The sequence below is a fragment of the Lactuca serriola genome, chromosome 2 (assembly GCF_051521515.1).
Source record: "Lactuca serriola cultivar US96UC23 chromosome 2, Lser_US96UC23_V15, whole genome shotgun sequence".
Classification (NCBI taxonomy): Eukaryota; Viridiplantae; Streptophyta; class Magnoliopsida; order Asterales; family Asteraceae; genus Lactuca; species Lactuca serriola.
Window position 1 is genome coordinate 109,776,500 of NC_136409.1, and position 19,206 is coordinate 109,795,705.

Here is a 19,206-nt window from a genome sequence, read left to right on the forward strand (position 1 = left end):
CTTTCTCTTGGACTTTCTTTGGGAATGTACTACAGGAAGTCATCCCACAAAAACTGACCATAGTTGACATCGTGGCCAGTGAAGATGCTCCATACCAACTCTAATAGTTTGAGACCTATGTTATCAGTGCCTCCGGTCCTGCCAGACAGACTGCGGATGACGAAGTGGAAAACAAACTACCATACCGTAGGCAACTGATTCTTCTTGAATTCGCCTACGCCTTTGAGCTTCTTTTGGTATCCAATTTAGTAGAGTGCAGATAAGATATCGGTCGTGCTTGGGGTGAAGAACTTTGTTGAAGGATGAACTAACAGATTAATGGCGTTGAGAAACTTTTCTATGGTCAGAATAACCAAAGAATCATTCACCAGATTCAGATGCATCTCTTGAAGGTTGTTGAAGGGGCGATATGCAGAGAAAGCACATTTGTAGAGGGTTGAAAATGGTACTACATCGGTGAAGGTGTCGAATGGATTGAACAACATATAATTTGACAAGAACTTGATCATCAGCTTAATTGGAGCATTATAAGACGAATCCACATCAAACACTGTCCTAAAATTGCTTGAAGCAATTGATGGCATTTGGTTTCTTGAGTCGGAGTCTGAACCAGTTGGATGAACAGAGACAGATGCTTTGGATTGTTTCTTTAAGACACCCAATTTCACCATTTTGAAAAAGGTTTGAAGAACTTGCAGAAAAATTGAGTGCAAGAAGATGAAGTTCGTCTTGAGAGTTTTTCAAAAAGCGTACACCTTTCTTGGGAAGAAAAGGAAGGTTTTATGGTGGCAGATTAAAACTTAGTTGATTTTACCCTAAGTAGATTCGGGTAAAATAAAACGTTTGTTTTTTTATTTGAAAGCAATCTCAGCCACAAATCATTAAAAGATTTGTTTTATTTTTTTTTAATTTTCAAAAGCAGTTGCATTTAATAAAATGTCAGTCCCTAAACCATCATGTCTAAAGAACGTGTGGTGAAGGGGGTTAATCCATTGTATAAAGGAGGAATATGTAACGGATTTGACGTTTTGGGGTAATAGGAAGCGATAGTTTAGAGGAAAAGGATTTCTTAAAAAGAAATATTTATGGAAAACTGTTCTTTTTGTCATCATACATAAAATAGGCCTGACAAAAGGTTTATTTGAAAAGTAGAATTGAAACGATTATATGCTACACCAAGAATGTTTTTTTAGAATGTTTTTCTTATTTAATGATGGATTATTAAATAGCACACACTGTTTCAAGAATTTTGGAAGTAGATGAGAAATTGAGACTTCATTGCGGATGGATCTTTTATCATTGTGGATGGATGGTTTGATGACTGCAGTAGAAGAGCTGAGGAGAACACTTGAACAAAAATTAGTAATAACAATCAATAAGGACCATTGAAAGATAGATATGATATATAGTTGCGGTGTAAGAGGGATACTGCGGTACCTGGGATACACCAAAATTATCTATCATAAATAAATTTAATTAGGACCGCAATTAGAGACCAAGAGTGGTCTGTGGTACCTATCAATTCAAAAAGCATTGTGGGTCCGGATTCATCATTCCAAACATTTGTAAGAAACTGTTGAGTTTTGTAGAGTCAGGTGCCTTTGTGAATACATCAACAATATCTTCTTGAGTATGAACAAAAATTAGTTCAATGTTACATTTCAGGATGTGGTCTTTGATGAAGTGATACCGTAGTTCAATATGCTTCGTCTTAGAGTGATTAATAGGATTGTGAGAAATCGCTATAGCACTTTCAAAGTCACAATAAATTGGTATCCGCAACATTTTGTATCCATAGTCTATAAGTTGTGTTTTCATCCATAAGACTTGTGAACAACAGATGGCTGCAGCCACATATTCAACTTCTGCGGTAGACAATGATACACAACTTTGTTTTCTTGACGACCAGCTGACGAGTCTTCCACACAGAAATTGACATCCACCGGAGGTGCTTTTTCGATCTAGTCTGCATCCGCCATGATCCGCATCAGTGAATGCTTGTAGGCTGAAGTCATTTCCTGCGGGGTACCATAGACCAAGGGTCTTACTACCCTTTAAGCATCGTAGAATCTACTTTGCTGCGGTCATGTGTGACATTTTTGGATCAGCATGGTACCTTGCGCATACACCTGTTGCAAAGACAATGTCTGGTCGGCTTGCGGTGAGGTACATCAATGAGCCAATTATTCCTCTATAAGTCTTGTGATCCACTGATTCACCGGAAGGATCAGCAGATATCTTATATCCGAAGGCCTATTGGGCCTTGTAAATTGAATCAATTAGGGATGCTCGAAACCCTATTGGGCCTTGTGAGCCCTAATGGACCCAAGAAAACCCTAATAGGCTTAATAATATTTTAGTGGGCTTAATAGGCCCAATAAGACCCTAATTGATCTAAAAGCGCAACAAATTAATAAATGGGCTAGCATTTGGGTTGGAAACCCTAATTTTGGTTTGGAAAATCCTAATGCCATCAAAACCCTAATTTGGGGAATCAATCGGGACACACGGGAATTATTTAATAACTGGAGATATTAAATAATAATCTTTGGCAAGAAATTAATCTAAGTAATATTGGACTTAATGGATTAAGTCCTTAATGGTTTAAGTAGGAAACTTAACCCTAATCATCATTTTATGTGAAACCCTAGTTTCACTTGGGTTTATTATTGGGCCTTCTTATTGGGCCTAAATGATTAAGATAATACTGGACCATCCAAGATCAAGCAAATAGTCTAGAATAAATTAATGGGCCTAGGGTAAGGCCCATGTAAGGGGTTTGGGCCCAATTTGGAAAATTGGGCCATAGTTGGGCCACAGTTTGGGCCTTAATGATTATATGAGGATGAGCCTTAGAATAAGACCATGTATAGGCTGGGGCCCAATTTGGAAAACTAGGCCATATGTTGGGCTTTGATTCCTAATTGACTTTGGGCCTATGGATTGGGCCTTGGGCTTAAATAAAGCCAAGCCTGGGGCAATGTAGTAATCATCCAAAGTAGGTACTTATGGTTAGGTAGGGGGAACCAATTATTAATTGGGTGATGTTTTGATAATTGAAAGATCGGGATCTGTCATCCAGCAGCTAGGGTTGAGTCTACAGGACCTCAGCAGTGTGGGATTGAGTCTACGAAACTTCAGCAGTGTCAGGGAGTCTTCTCGCTATACCTTATCTAGAGTGGTAATTATGTGTGACCGGAAGGTCTTACATGCTTATGCGAGTTATGTGATATTATGCATTTTGTCTATGTGATATTATGCATTTTGTTTATGTGATATATGTTCTTATCTATGTGTTATGTATATGTTGTATGATTTGGGACCGGAAGGTTGATAGAGTTATGGCCGGAAGGTAATCAGAGTTATGGCCGAAAGGCGATCAGAGTTGAGGCCGAAAGGCAAGCCATGGTAGGGCCGGAAGGTCTACCAGAGTTGTGGGACCGGAGGGTCCCACTGAGACACATTGACTGAAAGGTCTTACAGAGCTATAGCCTCGAGTAGCTAATATGTATATGTGGTATTTTGGGAACTCACTAAGCTTCGTGCTTACGGTTTACAGTTTTGGTTTTAGGTACTTTGTTTCAAAGGAAAGGATTCGGCTTGGTCGCAGCGCATCACACTATGTTTTCCGCACACGAGATCCTTGGGATTATACTATGATATGGTTTTATAATATTATATTTTGATTATTCACACTTTGGTTTTATGTAATAACCTAATTAAAAATGAAATTTTTGGCCTTGAATTTTGGGATGTTACAGAGCAGGCACTGTCAATCAACCATTCTTCTTCTTGGTCCTCCTTGCACAAAGCCTGAGAATTAAACGGTCAATTTAGGAACCCAAACGAGTTTGGAGCCTGGGGCAACATACAAATTCTTAATTGATGCATGATACGAGGTTACAGGGACAGGTTTCGTGTCAAATTTTGGACCTAGTCTTGGGTGTTTGAGATTTTTTTGGAGTTTTGTGAGATTGAAAAAAGATACGAGGTTTTTGAAAAGAGTGTGATTTGATATGAGAAGAAAATGTTTGAAACTGACATTTGCAAACTGGACTTTTGTCATTTGTTTTGACCTTTTGTTTAGTCAATGGTATTTGTAAGGAAGTATGTTTGTGACCAGTCCGAGGGTTGTGAGGTATGACAGTAGGATTTGAAAAAGCAGATTTCACAGGTGTAAAAGCACGTGTAGACCTTTTGTGAAGTGATTTCTTAAAATTTTGATGTGACTTTAAGAGTGCTGGAGTTGGCAAAATACCCTTCCATTTTGGATTATCTAAGGAATAGATTTGAAAACCATTACTTCGAAAAGACTTTACTTTCTTTTGGGTTGTGTCAGATGGATTTGGAATGGATTTAGAAACTTTACATTCCTTTTTCTTCGTTTTCTTGACTATAGAGTTTTTGGACAGATAATTTGAGAAAACAAGTTTTTATGGACTTCTAGACGTAGGAATTTTGACAAGTTGCTTTTTTTGAAAGATTTTCCCGCTTTTTCCCACGAGATCGAATTTCTTCCTTGAAAGCCTTTCTCGCCTTGGTTTTAGGAGAACCGCAATCAGTGACATTTAGTTGCAGTTTCCTTGAGACAATTGGTAATTTTGAAAAATGAGGACTTGATTCATCCGAACTAGAGAGTTCAGGATTCAGGGAACATTGACCAACTTCAAAATTTTCGACTGGTAATTCATGGTGAATTGGTTGGATGGTCACAATACTTTTGACTAAGGTCTACGGTTTGGAGCCTTCAACAACCGCGGAATAAGTCTAAGTGGATACATTGGTGTGACAATTGATGGAAGATAGATGGACATACTGAGGTTCATGACTGCAGTAAGGTATATTGCAGTCTGACGATAGAGACGGGAAGTCTATTGAGACTTGGGGACCTTCCAAGACAATTTCCTCATCAGCGATTGATGAAGTCTAAGAACTGGGAATAGTTGTGTTGTCTATAGGATTAGAAAATCCAGGAAGAATTTCTTTGATAACATAATTGTTACTCAGATCATGAAGTCTACCAAAGTGAACTTTGATATCTTTAGGAAATGTTTTGCTATTGACCGGAAACATAAACTCACGGTCAGGAGGGATAGTCCTTATTGAATCGGGGTGATGAGTCCGTTGCGGTAGAGTACCCATTGGACCAACCCCAATTGTACGTATTATCAGTAGTCCCATTGTTAACAAGATTCTCGATGGCTTCACTTTTATTAACAATTTTTCTTTTAAAATATTTAAGCGTACAATTTCACTCTGAGCTAAATCTCTCTGATTCAAAGCTATTTCTAACTGTGTTTCACTCAACATTCTTGCATCTTTCTCTAACATTAATTCCCTTTTTAACATAACCATTTTGAGTCATTTGTTGTCCATTTGTCCTCTTACGTGAAACATCTCTTGGGACGCAATGTTCTTCTCATCTAATGCTTTGTTATAGTATGTAAGGACGGCAACACATGTGTCATTAAGGTTGTCTATGAAGGGCTGACAATCATGCATGCTATAATTTAGAATTTGATCATAAGTTTTACCTGTTCGACGATGCTGAGTGTCCCATCTTTAGCCATATAACAATAATTCTTATCCGTCTTTGTGGATCCATCCTCATCAGCAGTTGCAATCATACAAATCTTTCCCTTTCCTTTGATGCTGCTGATGTCTTCATCTTCATCCCCGAGGACCAAACTTGATGGTCTCTTTTCACTTGAGCAACATATGCTCTTCCTTTTTCCCTTTCTTCCATCTCTTGAGCCATCCTGAGATAGAATGCTCTATCTTTAACTACATTTGCCTTGTAGTCTTTGGCAAAATGATTTTTTTTGTTGCACTTGTGACATATCACAACATCACTTTTATCTTCTGAAGGAGTACCAGAGTCCATAGTTTGGATGGACTGCAGTGACTCCTTGGGTTGAGTATTTTGAGACTGCGGTGGTGGGTAAGGTTTTTTAGTGAAATGGGAGTGATTGTTTTGAGAGTTAAGATTGCGGTTGAAAGGTGGCTTGTTGTACTGCTGGTTCTTTCAGAATGAAGGTGGTAATCAGTTGAATTGTTGGCTGACAAGAGAAATTGCATTCTGAAATTCTTCTTCATCGTCATACTCTAAGTCTGCTTCATATGAATGCGGACGGTTGTCATAAGCAGTGGAGTATGATTGAGAGTGAGGGGATTGTGCTACGAGGGATAATGGACCACCGAAGTCTGCATAGTCTTTGAGTACGGTAGATTCTTGAGCTTACAGTTCACCATAGAGCTTATAGAGAGGTAGAGAATGAATTTTTCTATCCCCTTGAACAATCATTTTGGCAGTCGTCCAATGCCTTCATAAACCGTTAAGAAACTGAAGATTTGTTTCATGGTTGCTTCGGACAGTGCCATCATGGATAGTTTAGTGACTATCAGATTAAACCTTTTAAAGGAATCTTCCAAACTTTCACCCGCATGAGCTTTAAAGTGGTTAAACTCATTGAGTGCAGTAGTAAGCTTTTTGTCTTGAGCTTGTTCAGTTCCTTCATACAGATTTTTGAGAACATCCCAGATCTCCTTTGCAGAGTTGCAATTTATGATTATGTCGAAGTTGTCAGGCGCAAGTCAGCAAGAAATATCATAAAAGGAAATAGCGTCATCTTCGATTTTGTCAAGATCGTCCTTGGTGGGATGATTCAATGCTGGTTGACCTCCTCCTAGTCTGGATGTGGCTCCATCGGTTTGTATTGTAGTAAGAACAGGAACATGAGGTCCTTCTTTTACAGATCTCCATATGTCTCTTCCAAGTCTCCTTAAATATCTTTCCATTCTCTGAGACCAGTGATGATATTCATTTGCCACAAGTATTGGTGCTCTATTCGAACCACCAACACTGTTTGATACATGAAGAGATAATGCCTGTGCCATATTTCCTTGTTTTAAAAAGTTTTTTTTTTGTTTTTTGTAACGAAATGAGCTTCAGTGGTATATAAGGCTTTTTGAAAATCAGAGTTTTGCTTCAAAAGGCAACCACTTTGGCTATTTTACCAATTGTAGAGAGAAAAACTTGAGACACACTTGAACAAATGTTAGAACAAGTATAGTTGCGGAATAGTTTATCTCAATGGATCTAAAATCTCAACAATAATAATAAGTTACAGTTAGATAATTAGTGTGTTAGATGCGGAAATGTAAGGAAATATAATGACAGCAGGTATTATATCAAGTATACACGTAAGTTGATTCTAAACAAGGAATGCATTCAAACCAAGTTAGTAAATGAGATCAAGCTTAGTGATTAAGTCAAGAATGACTTGCTCCGAAGAGAGATGATGTTCAGTTATGAAATAGTGAGATTAGAGAGTAAGAAAGAGATGAGAGTAATAAGACAATATATGAGATTTAGGATGCGAAGTGATACCAGAAATGTGTATTAAGTTGAGAAAGATTGAGTTCTATATATAGAGACTCAAAGGTTACACTTGTTCAACTATCTAAACGGAGCCATGCAAGGCATACTGGATAAAAGAGATTATTCTAAGAAAAGCAGATAAAAAGCTAAACTAAGAAAACTAGATAGTGAACTGCTGATGATGGTGACTTCGGATGCGGTTGCTGAATTGACTTGACTGCGGATCTTCAAGGGGCTACGGTAGGTCAAGTTTAAGAGGGTCACTTTTATGATTCAATAGATACCAATCCAAGTTCGATCCACCCAATGGTGACGCTCAAGGCTACACCAACAACCAAACTTCAAGGATGAACACATATAACACCCTCATTCCTAATTTTTCCAAACATGGAAACAACACTAACCACTCAACCCACACCAATAAAAAGCCGATTTCTAAACACCATTTCAACATTGGCTACACCTAGTACCAATACAACTGTCAGCGAAAGTGTTAATATAATCACCCCACATGAAACAACATTTGTAACATCCCGTTTTCCAAAGAAGTTGGGCCAAGACTTAAGAAATCAAATAAGGATTTTTAGAGTAGACCCCCAGCCACGACGTGGGACTTGGATACCAACAACGTGGCGTGATATTTTTTAATGCGTGTTTTTGAGGGTCACCATTGCGTGGCATTGGATAGCCACAGCATAGCGCCTGGTCAGGCCCCATTTTAGGTCATCTTCTTCAGCCTCCATTCCTTCATCTCAAAATCATATCCTCTGTTCCATGGAAATGAGCTTGGTGGCTATATCATGTGGTTGTTTGCTTCATTTGGTGAAACTTGAAGAAGAAGGTGGTTTATTTTGGTGCAATGAAGCAAGGAGCAAGCTAGGATCCAAGATCTTCTTCACATTTCTGAGTTATTGGAGGTATAAAGTTCATATCTTGACCTTTGTGTTTCTTGTTTGATGTTTGGGACCATTTTTGGATGATTTGGTCCCATTACTGAGTGCTCTTGGAGTTTGAGGAACTCTAGAGTTTGATGTGGTGCTCATCTGGTCATTAACTTCTAAGCTAGTGAGAAAAAGTTCTTAGCTTGAGTGTTCTTAGCCTAATGTTTGAGTTTTGGTCACATTTAGGACTTAATGGACATAGGGTTTAAGATCTTGTCCTATGGTGAGGTCCTAATGGATAAAGTTGGAAACTTTATCTATTAAGTCAGTATAGAGAAGTAGATCTGGAAGTATGAGCATAGTATGAAAGGATTAAGCTCATATTAATAAATTGGTGATTTTTCCGGTGGCCACGACGTGATGAGGGTAGTTACGACGTGGGGAAGTCAAAAATCGTAACTACCTTGTTTTGACATTTGCTACGATGTGGCCAAGGAGAACCAAGACGTGGCACTGAACGTTGACTTTTTGACCAAGTTTGACTTTAGGTAAAACTTGAGGATTTTTGGCTATTGATTGAGATTCTATTTGGTTCTGGTGTTAGTGGATATGCAGGAACAAGCAGTGCTGAGAAAGGGATTATATTGCAGTGTTCAGAGTTCTTCGATTCAGGTGAGTTTCAACTCATTATACCATGGGGCGAAGACACCAATCCCAACCCATTAGTTTTGGTTATCTTTTAATAGAGGGATGCCATAGGGACTGTATATGGTTATGTAGGGTAGACCGAGGAATCTTGATCTAGGCTCTCTTTCCTGTTCCTTGCTTGGTTGTGGCTCTAGAGTAGGATCACATGCATGGTGTCCATCTCAACTCTAAGTATATACGGTCATGTATTCCTTGGATTATTGGTACTTAGTATGTTGCTATGTTGTAGTGATCTCTTAGATCTGTATCCTGGTATGTAGGATGTTGCTATGCGATAGGGATATGTAGATCTGTATGTTCACCTGTACTTGTTGGTTATCATCTAATGGAGTGCCCTAGGGACTGTATGTAGTCATTAAGGATAGCCTGCAAACTGTTGATCTAGGCTTTCTTGCATGTTCCTTGTTTGGTTGTGGCTTTAGAGTAGGATCATCTCTTTGGGTGGCTATCTCACATTTGGGTACTTATGGTTACGTATTTCATGGAAGTTAGTTGGTAGTACGATTGTGTGCTGTGAGAGGACTAGTAGGCAGGAGTGATTTGTATAGTTGTTGTTTGCCTGTAATGTGTGCCTACTTGATCCTGATTGTTTATATGTCAATATATGGTAATATTGGGTTGAGGCGGTCTTGCTTTGTGTTGTAGGCCAAGATACTCGGTGCAGGCCGAATGTAAGCTATAGGAATGGAGGCTCGGGAAGAGAGGTTGGGTTTAGGCGGTAGGCCAATAAAACCTGCGTATTCCATCCCGATGGCTAATTGGACCCGTTACATGTTGGCATTCCAGTCTAAGGACTGATTGGGACTGTGCATTCCAACCGGGAGGTTGTGGGCCATTATTCATGCTTGTATGTTTATCATATGGGGTATTTTGGGGGAAAATCACTAAGCTTTATGCTTACCCAGTTGTTTATTGTTTCAGGTATCATCGGTTGCTACAGGAAGGCGAAGACAGGATTGTACACACTCATCAGCAGCATTGAGGATTTCGCATTCACTATAATAATCTGATTTTTAATAATTGTAATTGGGAATAGATGGTTTTCTTAAAATGGTTTTATAATTGGGAAGTTTTACTTTAAATAAAATGAAAAAATGGTCGTGAAAATCAGACATTACAAGTTGGTATCAGAGCCCTGGTTTGAGCGAATTGGAGGACACTTATGTGAATGCAGTCTCAAACTAGGATCCAAGAATTTTCAAAAAACGTTTTGAAAAAGAATTTATAATAAAATGGTTGGGTTAGGGACATGGAATTACTCTCTTTTCATGTTCTTATTTGATTGTTAGCTTAGGATTAGGAACGTGGACCTTGACTTAACTTTGGTTTTGTAGGAAGATGCGATATGTATAGTCAGCTAGAGCCCAAACATGAGAGTGGTTCGTTATATGTACTGAGTTTTGATGTTGTTGATATGTGAAAAATTAGGAAAATGTGCTAGTGGATAAGCTAAGGTCCTTTTAGGAACTGTTGGATAGAAATGCCTGATTTCTATGATGCCTTATGATATAGGGGTTTGCTTGCCTGATATATATTACATGATTTGTGATTATTATGTGTATGTTGATTAGTTGTATATGTTCGGGATTTAATAGCCTTAGAATGATCAACTTAGCCTTATTTCATGTTCCTTGTTTGGTTGTGGACTTAGGGCAGATTCAATTATGCGATAGTCTATCTGATCTCGTATTGTGTACAACAAGCATGCACAAAAGCAACCAATGGTGCGGGAGCAGGGATAATCCTAGGAAGAGTGCCTAGGAAATTATTTGTAGCTTGTAGGAGAAGTGGGTGTTAGCATACCTAAGAGGATCCGTGTGGAAGGTTGTATTGTCCCGTACTACTGAAAACACAGGATCCGTGTAACAACCCAAAAACACGGTCTAAAAATTTCGTTTTAATTTAATAATAAAAACCATAGTCATTATATGTCTTAGAAAAATCATAAACAATCTATCTTAGAATACTATAACAACCGTCATGTATATCAGAGTATAAACATCCCAGGCTGAACAAATGGTGTGTGCAATGCAACCTTCCCAAGCTCCTCTTTTGAAACCTGAAGTACCTGAAACCAAAATTGAAAACTGTAAGCACGAAGCTTAGTGAGTCTCCCCAAACTACCACATACCATACAATAACTCATATAGCACATACTGGGCCTTGCCCACTGCATCGGGCCTCGCCCGACATCAGACCGAAGTCCGGACTAGCTTGCCCCCTACATTGGGCCCCGCCCGACATCAGACCTAAGTCCGGAATAACTTGGGCCCTGACCACTGCATCGGGTCCCACCCAGCATCGAACCTATGTCCAGAATAAATTGGGCCCCACCCACTGCATCGGGCCTTGCGCGACATCAGACCTAAGTCCAGAATAACTTGGGCCCCGCCAACTACATCGGGCCCCGTCCGAAATTTGACCTAAGTCCGGAATAACTTGGGCCCCGCCCACTGCATCAGGCCCCACCCGGTATCGTACCAAAGTCCAGAATAAACTGAATCATAACATAAACTCAAACATATAACATACATAAATTGCATTGGGCTTGCCCGACATCGGCCTAGAGTCTGGAACACATAACACATAACATAAACATGCATGAATCACAAAGACATCAAGCATACAAAACTACTTCTCGGGACCACCCCGACATCAGACCGAAATCTGAAATAAACTAAACATATAAACTGCACCGGCTTATCCCCAACATCGGGCTTTCCCCGACATACTGTAACTACATAAACGGGTCAGAATTGGTGCCTTAGACCCGTTCCTACTGGAGGAAAACTCACCTCATGCTGCTGAAGTCCCGTGAATAAATTCCAGGCTGCTGGCTGACAGATCATCAAGCTTACCGAGGGCCATCCAGTCGTTTCCGCCTGAACTTCGTCGTTCCCGACTTCCTCTATCGATTTCGGTGACTTTCCGGCAGCATACGAGGTTGGGATTCGGGTTTGCGGTTTTGTCGGCAGTGGGCGTCACCGGTAGCAACCATGGAGGTCGATTCTCAGGTGGGCAGCGACGGATGAAGAATGTCCGCATGGTGGTGGCAGCTGTTGCATAGCTTTAGGTTTAGGGTTTAAGATGCGTGATGGAGAAGGCATGTATGTAATGTTCCATTTGAAGCCTTGAAGCATTATTACAAGTATGGCCCTCCTTACAATATTTGTTTTTCAGTTGATGTCCAAAAGTTACCCTACAACCCTCCACTTGTGAATTATTTGCAAAACTAATCCGAAAATTATCTTTTAACCCTTACTTCCATAATTCCTTTCATAATAAGTCCTGATGTTACCAATTAGCCCCCTAAACCTTCAAATCTTTTCAATTTAAGTCCTTTAATTACCACACGCACCCTGACTTCTGAAATCCTTTTGAAATTAAATCTAGAACTTGCACCTCTAGCCCCCAACTTCTAGAATTGTAATAACTAACCCTTGAGACCAACACCCTGCTATATAATTATTTATTTTAGGGTTACTATTCATTCATTATTTTGTTTATTTATTTTTTAAATAAACGGGATGTTACAACTCTCCCCACTTAAATTAGATTTCGTCCTTGAAATTATTTCTTACCATTCCCTACGCGCTAACCACTCAAGTAACATGGTCATCATCCTGGGCACACCCTAGCCTTCCCAAGGTAGCCGTGACCAATCTTCGTAAAGCCCTAAAATTCCGCAGGTGAACGAATTCCCCACGACAAGACCACATATACCCCGTCTAAAATTTGCTATCCCGAGATGGTCTGAATCTCTCATACTGAATCATCATTGTTGAACCCAATCCACTTATCCCTCAACTGACTACTCAACTATTGATAACTAGAGGTTCCCATTGGAAAAAAGAGTCACTGACCCATTACCCTTGTAGCTCACTTATACTCGGCCAAGGCTCAGCTGATCCCGCTGTGAGTGACTTGTCACTTCCCAATCAACCAGCTATTCCGTCCGTATCTGCAACCTAAAACACAAATACTAACACTGCCTAAACGCTAAACCTGTCCGAACACTGAACTGCTTGAAGCAGTATGTTGCCACACGACTACTTTCCAGAATCTACCAAGACTTTCCTAGTCTCAGTTCATTTGTCAGTCCTCTGAAATACCGGTTTCCGGCCCGGCTGCGGAGCCAAAGGACTCCCACTTAGTCACCTCACACGACTTCTGAACGAAATCCTTCTCTGGAACTAGTTGCAACTAGTTATCATGCGACTGTGACTCTAACAACTTTTTGATCTAACTGATTGGTTCCATGTGTCGAGATGTCACCAAACCCAAGGCTAAAAGTGATTGCTACATGACCAAAGGTAGCCTTAAATCACAAACGACCTCACATGGTCCATTGCTTTTCTAATCCCATAACTACAGTGGCGCTCCTACAGTCTTATCACTGGCTTAACCAGGTCTAATCTGTCTGGGTAATTCCGATATCCAATATGTGGATTTCCATATCCTCACTGCTACACCCAAACTGGTGGGTACTACTATTCTTTCCGCGTCCTAACAATGCACTCATGCTATATACTAACCTAGTGAATGCTATGGCTACACCCGCAGACTTATAACACTCTATCACTGTCTGGCTGCTAGTGAATGCTATGGCTACTCCCGCAAACTTACAACACTCTAATACTATCTGGTTGCTAGTGAACGCTATAGCTACACCTGTAGATTTACAACACTCTAACACTGGATCGAACACACGCTTGACCCGCACTCAACTGAACTCATGTCCTGACTGGAATCCCCAACCTGATACCCCAAGGCTTGCTGGAAAACATTACGGGAACACGATCTCCTTATTGGCAAGTTTTTCCGAACTTCCCTCTCACACTATCCTCAAACCATATAGCCGGTTGAGCTGTCTTACTTCCTGACACGGATGCTAAACTTATCCTTGTTTCAAAACTGCTCCTACTTCTGAATCCTTGGATGATTCTCCCCTACTTTGATTCATCTAATGTCTTACATCACACAATACTGGAAGGATTCTCAATCCTTCCCACCATTCTGTGCCCAATCTACTGAAAACCACGCTTACCATTGCTAGTGTTTTAATACTATCCAGTCCAAAAGATCACACCACCTCCAAGAACCTGAATAAATCTCCCGTAATAACCCGCTAAACCCAGGAAGCTCTGAATCTCAGTTGGAGACCTCATAATCTCCCACCGCATCACAGACTATATCTTCGCTGGATCGACTAGTATACCCTTTTGGTTGACAGGGTGCCCAAGGAATTGCACCCCACGCAACTAGAACTCACATTTGGAGAACCTTGCAAAAATTCTCTCCCTCCTCAAAGTCTTGATCACCTCCATCAAGTGCTTCTCGATATAAAATTGGCATATGAAATCTCTTGAAAATATAATTCAGACACAAACCGATGATAACTCAGGGTTACACTTACTCAAATCCTTGGAACGAAAGGCTCCCTTGTGCAGTTTCCCGAAAGTGCTGCACCGAATTTGGTCCTACTAGTCTCTCGAAAGCTAATCCTAAATCTAGGGTCTCATCCCGAGACCCTTCAAATATAAGCAACTGATATGGTTCCCTCTTAGCAATGTTCTCCAAGTCCATATCCCGTTCTCAAGATCTAGAAGTCATATCATTCAGGGTCTTGCACCCCGAGATACCCACGATCTCCCTCCTATCATTCTATAGTATGTTCTGATAACTTAGCTTCTTCATTTCCTCATCTGCTACATACTGTGGTACCATATAAGCTCTTTCCCGAGATTTGGCAGTGATCTCTGCTACAGTCTCAGTCTTCTGGTGGAGAGATAACAACTGTTGCGCCAAGTGTTGCGCCTTAATCGCCTGCGCACACTCTGCCCAGAATCTAGTCTAAAAGTCATCCCATGACATAGCATCAACCGCATCATCACTCAACCTTCTACCAACTCTTCCTATCAATCTCATGCTCTGTCCCTTAGGTGATAGGAAGTAAGTCAAATCTTGTCTCCTTTCGAGACAACGTCTGGTACGAAAAGTGTTTGTGACATCTACCAACCATCTGCTGCTAGCGATGGGGTGCCTAGCCCTATGATAATCTAGAGCTTCTAAAGCTCTTAACTCCCGAATCATCAGTGTACACATCCTTATCCTGCTGCTATTTTAGGGTTACTATTCATTCATTAATTAATTTATTTATTTATTAAATAAATGGGGTGTTACAATACGTATGAAATTCAGGAGGAATTTTGAGGTTACTAAGGAACTAATAGGAGTAGGTCTGGTGTGTGGAGCATTGTGTTGTAATGTCTGATCTTTCCTTGGTATATTTTCAGTATGCCGCCTTTTGGAGTTTCATAATTAGGTGTTGGAGGCACTAGGAGAGTAGGTATGAGTGAGGAGGAAATTCATGGGATTATTGCTACAAAAGTAGCTGAGGCGGTCATGGAGGCTACTCTGGAGTTGTTTGGGCTGGTCAAGAGTGCCACGGTCGAGCTATTCAATGATCGTTATGATTTACTTTATGACGATGTTGTTGTTGCAGCTATCGTGGCAATTACTGTTGTTAGGTTTCGAGGAGAGAGAGCTTTCCAGTATCGGGACTTCGAAAATACGAAGCCTCTGGAGGTTAATGGTGTCAAGGAACCGATTGTAGCGATGAGATGGTTATCTGATGTGGAGGTTTGTTTTTTAACATGTTCTAGTGCGGATGACTAGAAGGTCAAGTGTGCCCTAAACCTTCTCAGATCGAGGGCGAAGGATTGGTGGAGACTGGTGACTAGCTCTTACACTCATGATTAGAGGGTTGCGGTGACTTGGTAGCAGCTCTTGGAGATGTTCCGTACGAGATATGTTCCCTTGGTGGAAATGGAGAGGCTGGGTTAGGAGTACCTGGATCTGAGACAGACGACCGAGTCGATGACGGAGATCTCCAAGATGTTCACTGAGAGGACTTTGTTTAGACTTGAGTTCGCTACTTCAGAGTAGACTCAGATGACTTAGTAATTGAGCATGCTCAAGACGGATATCGACAGTTCGTGTCCACCCATCGTTGTTGTTCTCTAGCTGAGTTTTAGGATGTCGCGAGGAGGCGATAGATTGAGATAAAGACCCAGACGAGGAAGCAATATCAGGCTCCGATCCAATCCCAGCCTGTAGTGAAACGCTTCAAGTTCACCGGCCGAAGTTCGGGAGTCGTTGAATTGAGGTACGGATCTTTTTGTTGGGTTTTGAGCACTATAACACTCCTATGATGCACATGCAACCCTAAATGCTTTAGATCTATGTTTTCTCTTATTATACATGCATATTTTCATTTTCCCAAAGCATTGTCCTAACTAACATACATTTGAACAATTGAATGATACAACTAGTTGAATGACTTACCTTTTAGAAGGACTTGTAGTTCTTGACCTTTGAAAGCCTGTGCACCCCAAGTGTGATGCCTCTAATGGTTCACAAACACCAATGTGCAAGATGAGGCTTGATAGAATAGGTTACTTGCAAAAAATCAACTTTATACTGTTGGAAGGTAAGTGGCCACCGATTTTGGCTCTAGGGGATCCATTTTATAGTGTATCAAATGCTAGGGTTACACTTTGCAAACCCTAATGACCCATGACTTTCCATACTCTTATGCTCCATGGGTTTAGCCTCCATGGACTATCCATGGATCAGTTTAGCTCATTTACATAATCATGGATCATTGGCCGACATTATAAGAATCATTGATTTACATAATCAATCCCCATATATTTAATTAGTCTCTTTTGACCACAAAATTAATTCCAAATTAATTCTTGATCAATACTAATTAAATAATATGATTTCATATTAATATATTATACTTGTAATATATTAATAAATCATAAATAACCTTATTCTCAAAAGTCCATCCTATCAAATTGCACTGGTGAAGGCAACCCAAAAGGACCTTGCTACAATTGGGTCAAGTACATTCCAGTTATAGTTATGGGTTAGACACCAAATCCAACAGCCTCCTACTTGGATAAGTCTAATAACTATTACTGCCAACGCGACTTCAGGATCCGACTTAGCAATCGTAAGCTTTCAAAAGTTGCTGTCGAACTCTAACCTAGTCAATGACACGTCCTTTAGATAAGAGATCATATATTCCTCTGTTCTCAAGATATATATGCGGACAAACATATGGAACATAGTCATACTTATTGTCCTACAATTTGTTTCCCAATTTCCGATTCGTATGACATAGAACATAACTGAACACATCAATTTAGTTTTGACCGGGCCCGGTATATAGTCAAAACAGAATCATCGAGGGGCCCAAGATATTGCTTTTAATCCTCTTAGAATAAAAGGAACAATTAAACTTCGACATTATATGCTTGTACTAACTACTCATCAAATCATGCACAACGACACGTTTTATAACATCAAGTTACTGATGCGTTTTCGTGACATCAATGCACAACCAACTCGTAGTCAACAACTCATATATCTTGGTTTGAAGACTATATGATATTATCATCTCACAATTACTCTTGATAAATTTGATGAAGTAATTCAGGTGAGCGTGGGTTGAATCCAATACTCAAATCTTATTTCAGGAGCACTCATGAGTGGTGGAGCAAACTCTTGCTATGTCTAACACCTTAGACATCTACGATCCAACTCATGACAACCTTCTTTCATACTGTGACAACCCGACATTTTGAGACAATATAATGTAACACCAGTCAAATTTAGGCCAAAATATAACTTTCCTAAAATATTATTTGGGTTAAATAAAGTGGTAGGAATTGTATCAAGGTTTTCGTACATATAAAGAACACTAAAATCCGAGTTATAACGGAGAAGTTATGACCAACCGAAGATTCTCGGCAAAACCAGGCGACACCGATTAAGCGAAAAACGCGAAGTTTCAATACAATAACATTTAGCCTTAGGTATCTAAACGATAGTCGTAGATTTCGTTAAGCCATGATCATGCATAAAAAGAACACCCAAAACAGACATCATATGAAGAGGTTACAAATTTTCTAAGTTTCGTAACAGCGGTAGACAACTAAAAACTCGAAATAAAGATCGAGCGATTTTTAGCCGACACGACTTAAACGAGAGTTGAAGGTCTCGAGAATAGTGGTTTGATGGTAAAAAGACAAACGAAAACGGACGTCGGATAAAGAAGTTATGGATTTTTAACGAAGATATCGTGTCCCGGCCTATTAATTAAAATATAATTAAAAATAAAGTCAAAATTAGCCGACGGAGTCTGAATGAAAGTTGTAGAGTATTCTCTCACCTTCGTGTGGATATAAAGAACGTAAAAAATGGAGCCGGTATGCGAAAGTTACGGATTTTACAAGATCGTGGCACGCGCACCGAAACAATTTACGCCCTGCGTACCCTCGTACGCCCAGTGTACTCGGATACTAGGCTCCGGATCGTCCACGTCGACCAGACACTTCGCCCGAGGATGCGGTCAGCAGTGATGCAAGTGAACGCCTAGTGTAACCTCGGAGTACGCCCAGAGCAAAATATCAAAACGGAGTCAATCATCGAGGGGGAGCCCATAATTGAGAAGGATCCAATTCTTGAAGAAGAACATTTTGATGATGCTGAAGATTCAATTTCCATAAATGGATCAGAAACAGATGTTATGTTTGAAGATGCACCTTTGGATTTTGATCCTAATTATCCACCATTGGATAAATGGACAAGAAATCATCCAAAAGATCAAATTCTTGGCGATCCACAAGCAGGTATAATGACAAGGGCACAACTTCATGCACGAAATGAGGTATTGAATAATCATCAAGAGTTATGCATGTTTAATGTTTTTATTTCCAAAATTGAACCAAAGACAGTTAAGGTTGCAATGGAACACTCTGATTGGGTTGTTGCTATGCAAGCTGAATTGTCTGAATTCGAAAGAAACAAGGTTTGGAGATTAATTCCAAAACCTGTTGATGTGTCAATTGTTGGAATCAAATGGATTTATAAAAACAAAACTGACAAAGATGGAAAAATTATTCGAAATAAGGCTAGACTTGTTGTTAAAGGATATTCTCAACAAGAAGGAATTGATTACGAAGAAACATTTGCCCCTGTCGCAAGACTCGAGGCTGTTCGTATTTTTCTGGATTTTGCAGCTCATAAAGATTTTGATGTCTATCAAATGGATGTAAAATGTGCATTCTTAAACGGAGAACTCGAAGAAACGGTATATGTTGAACAACCACCAGGTTTTATAAACACAGAACATCCTGATCATGTTTATATTTTAGATAAAGC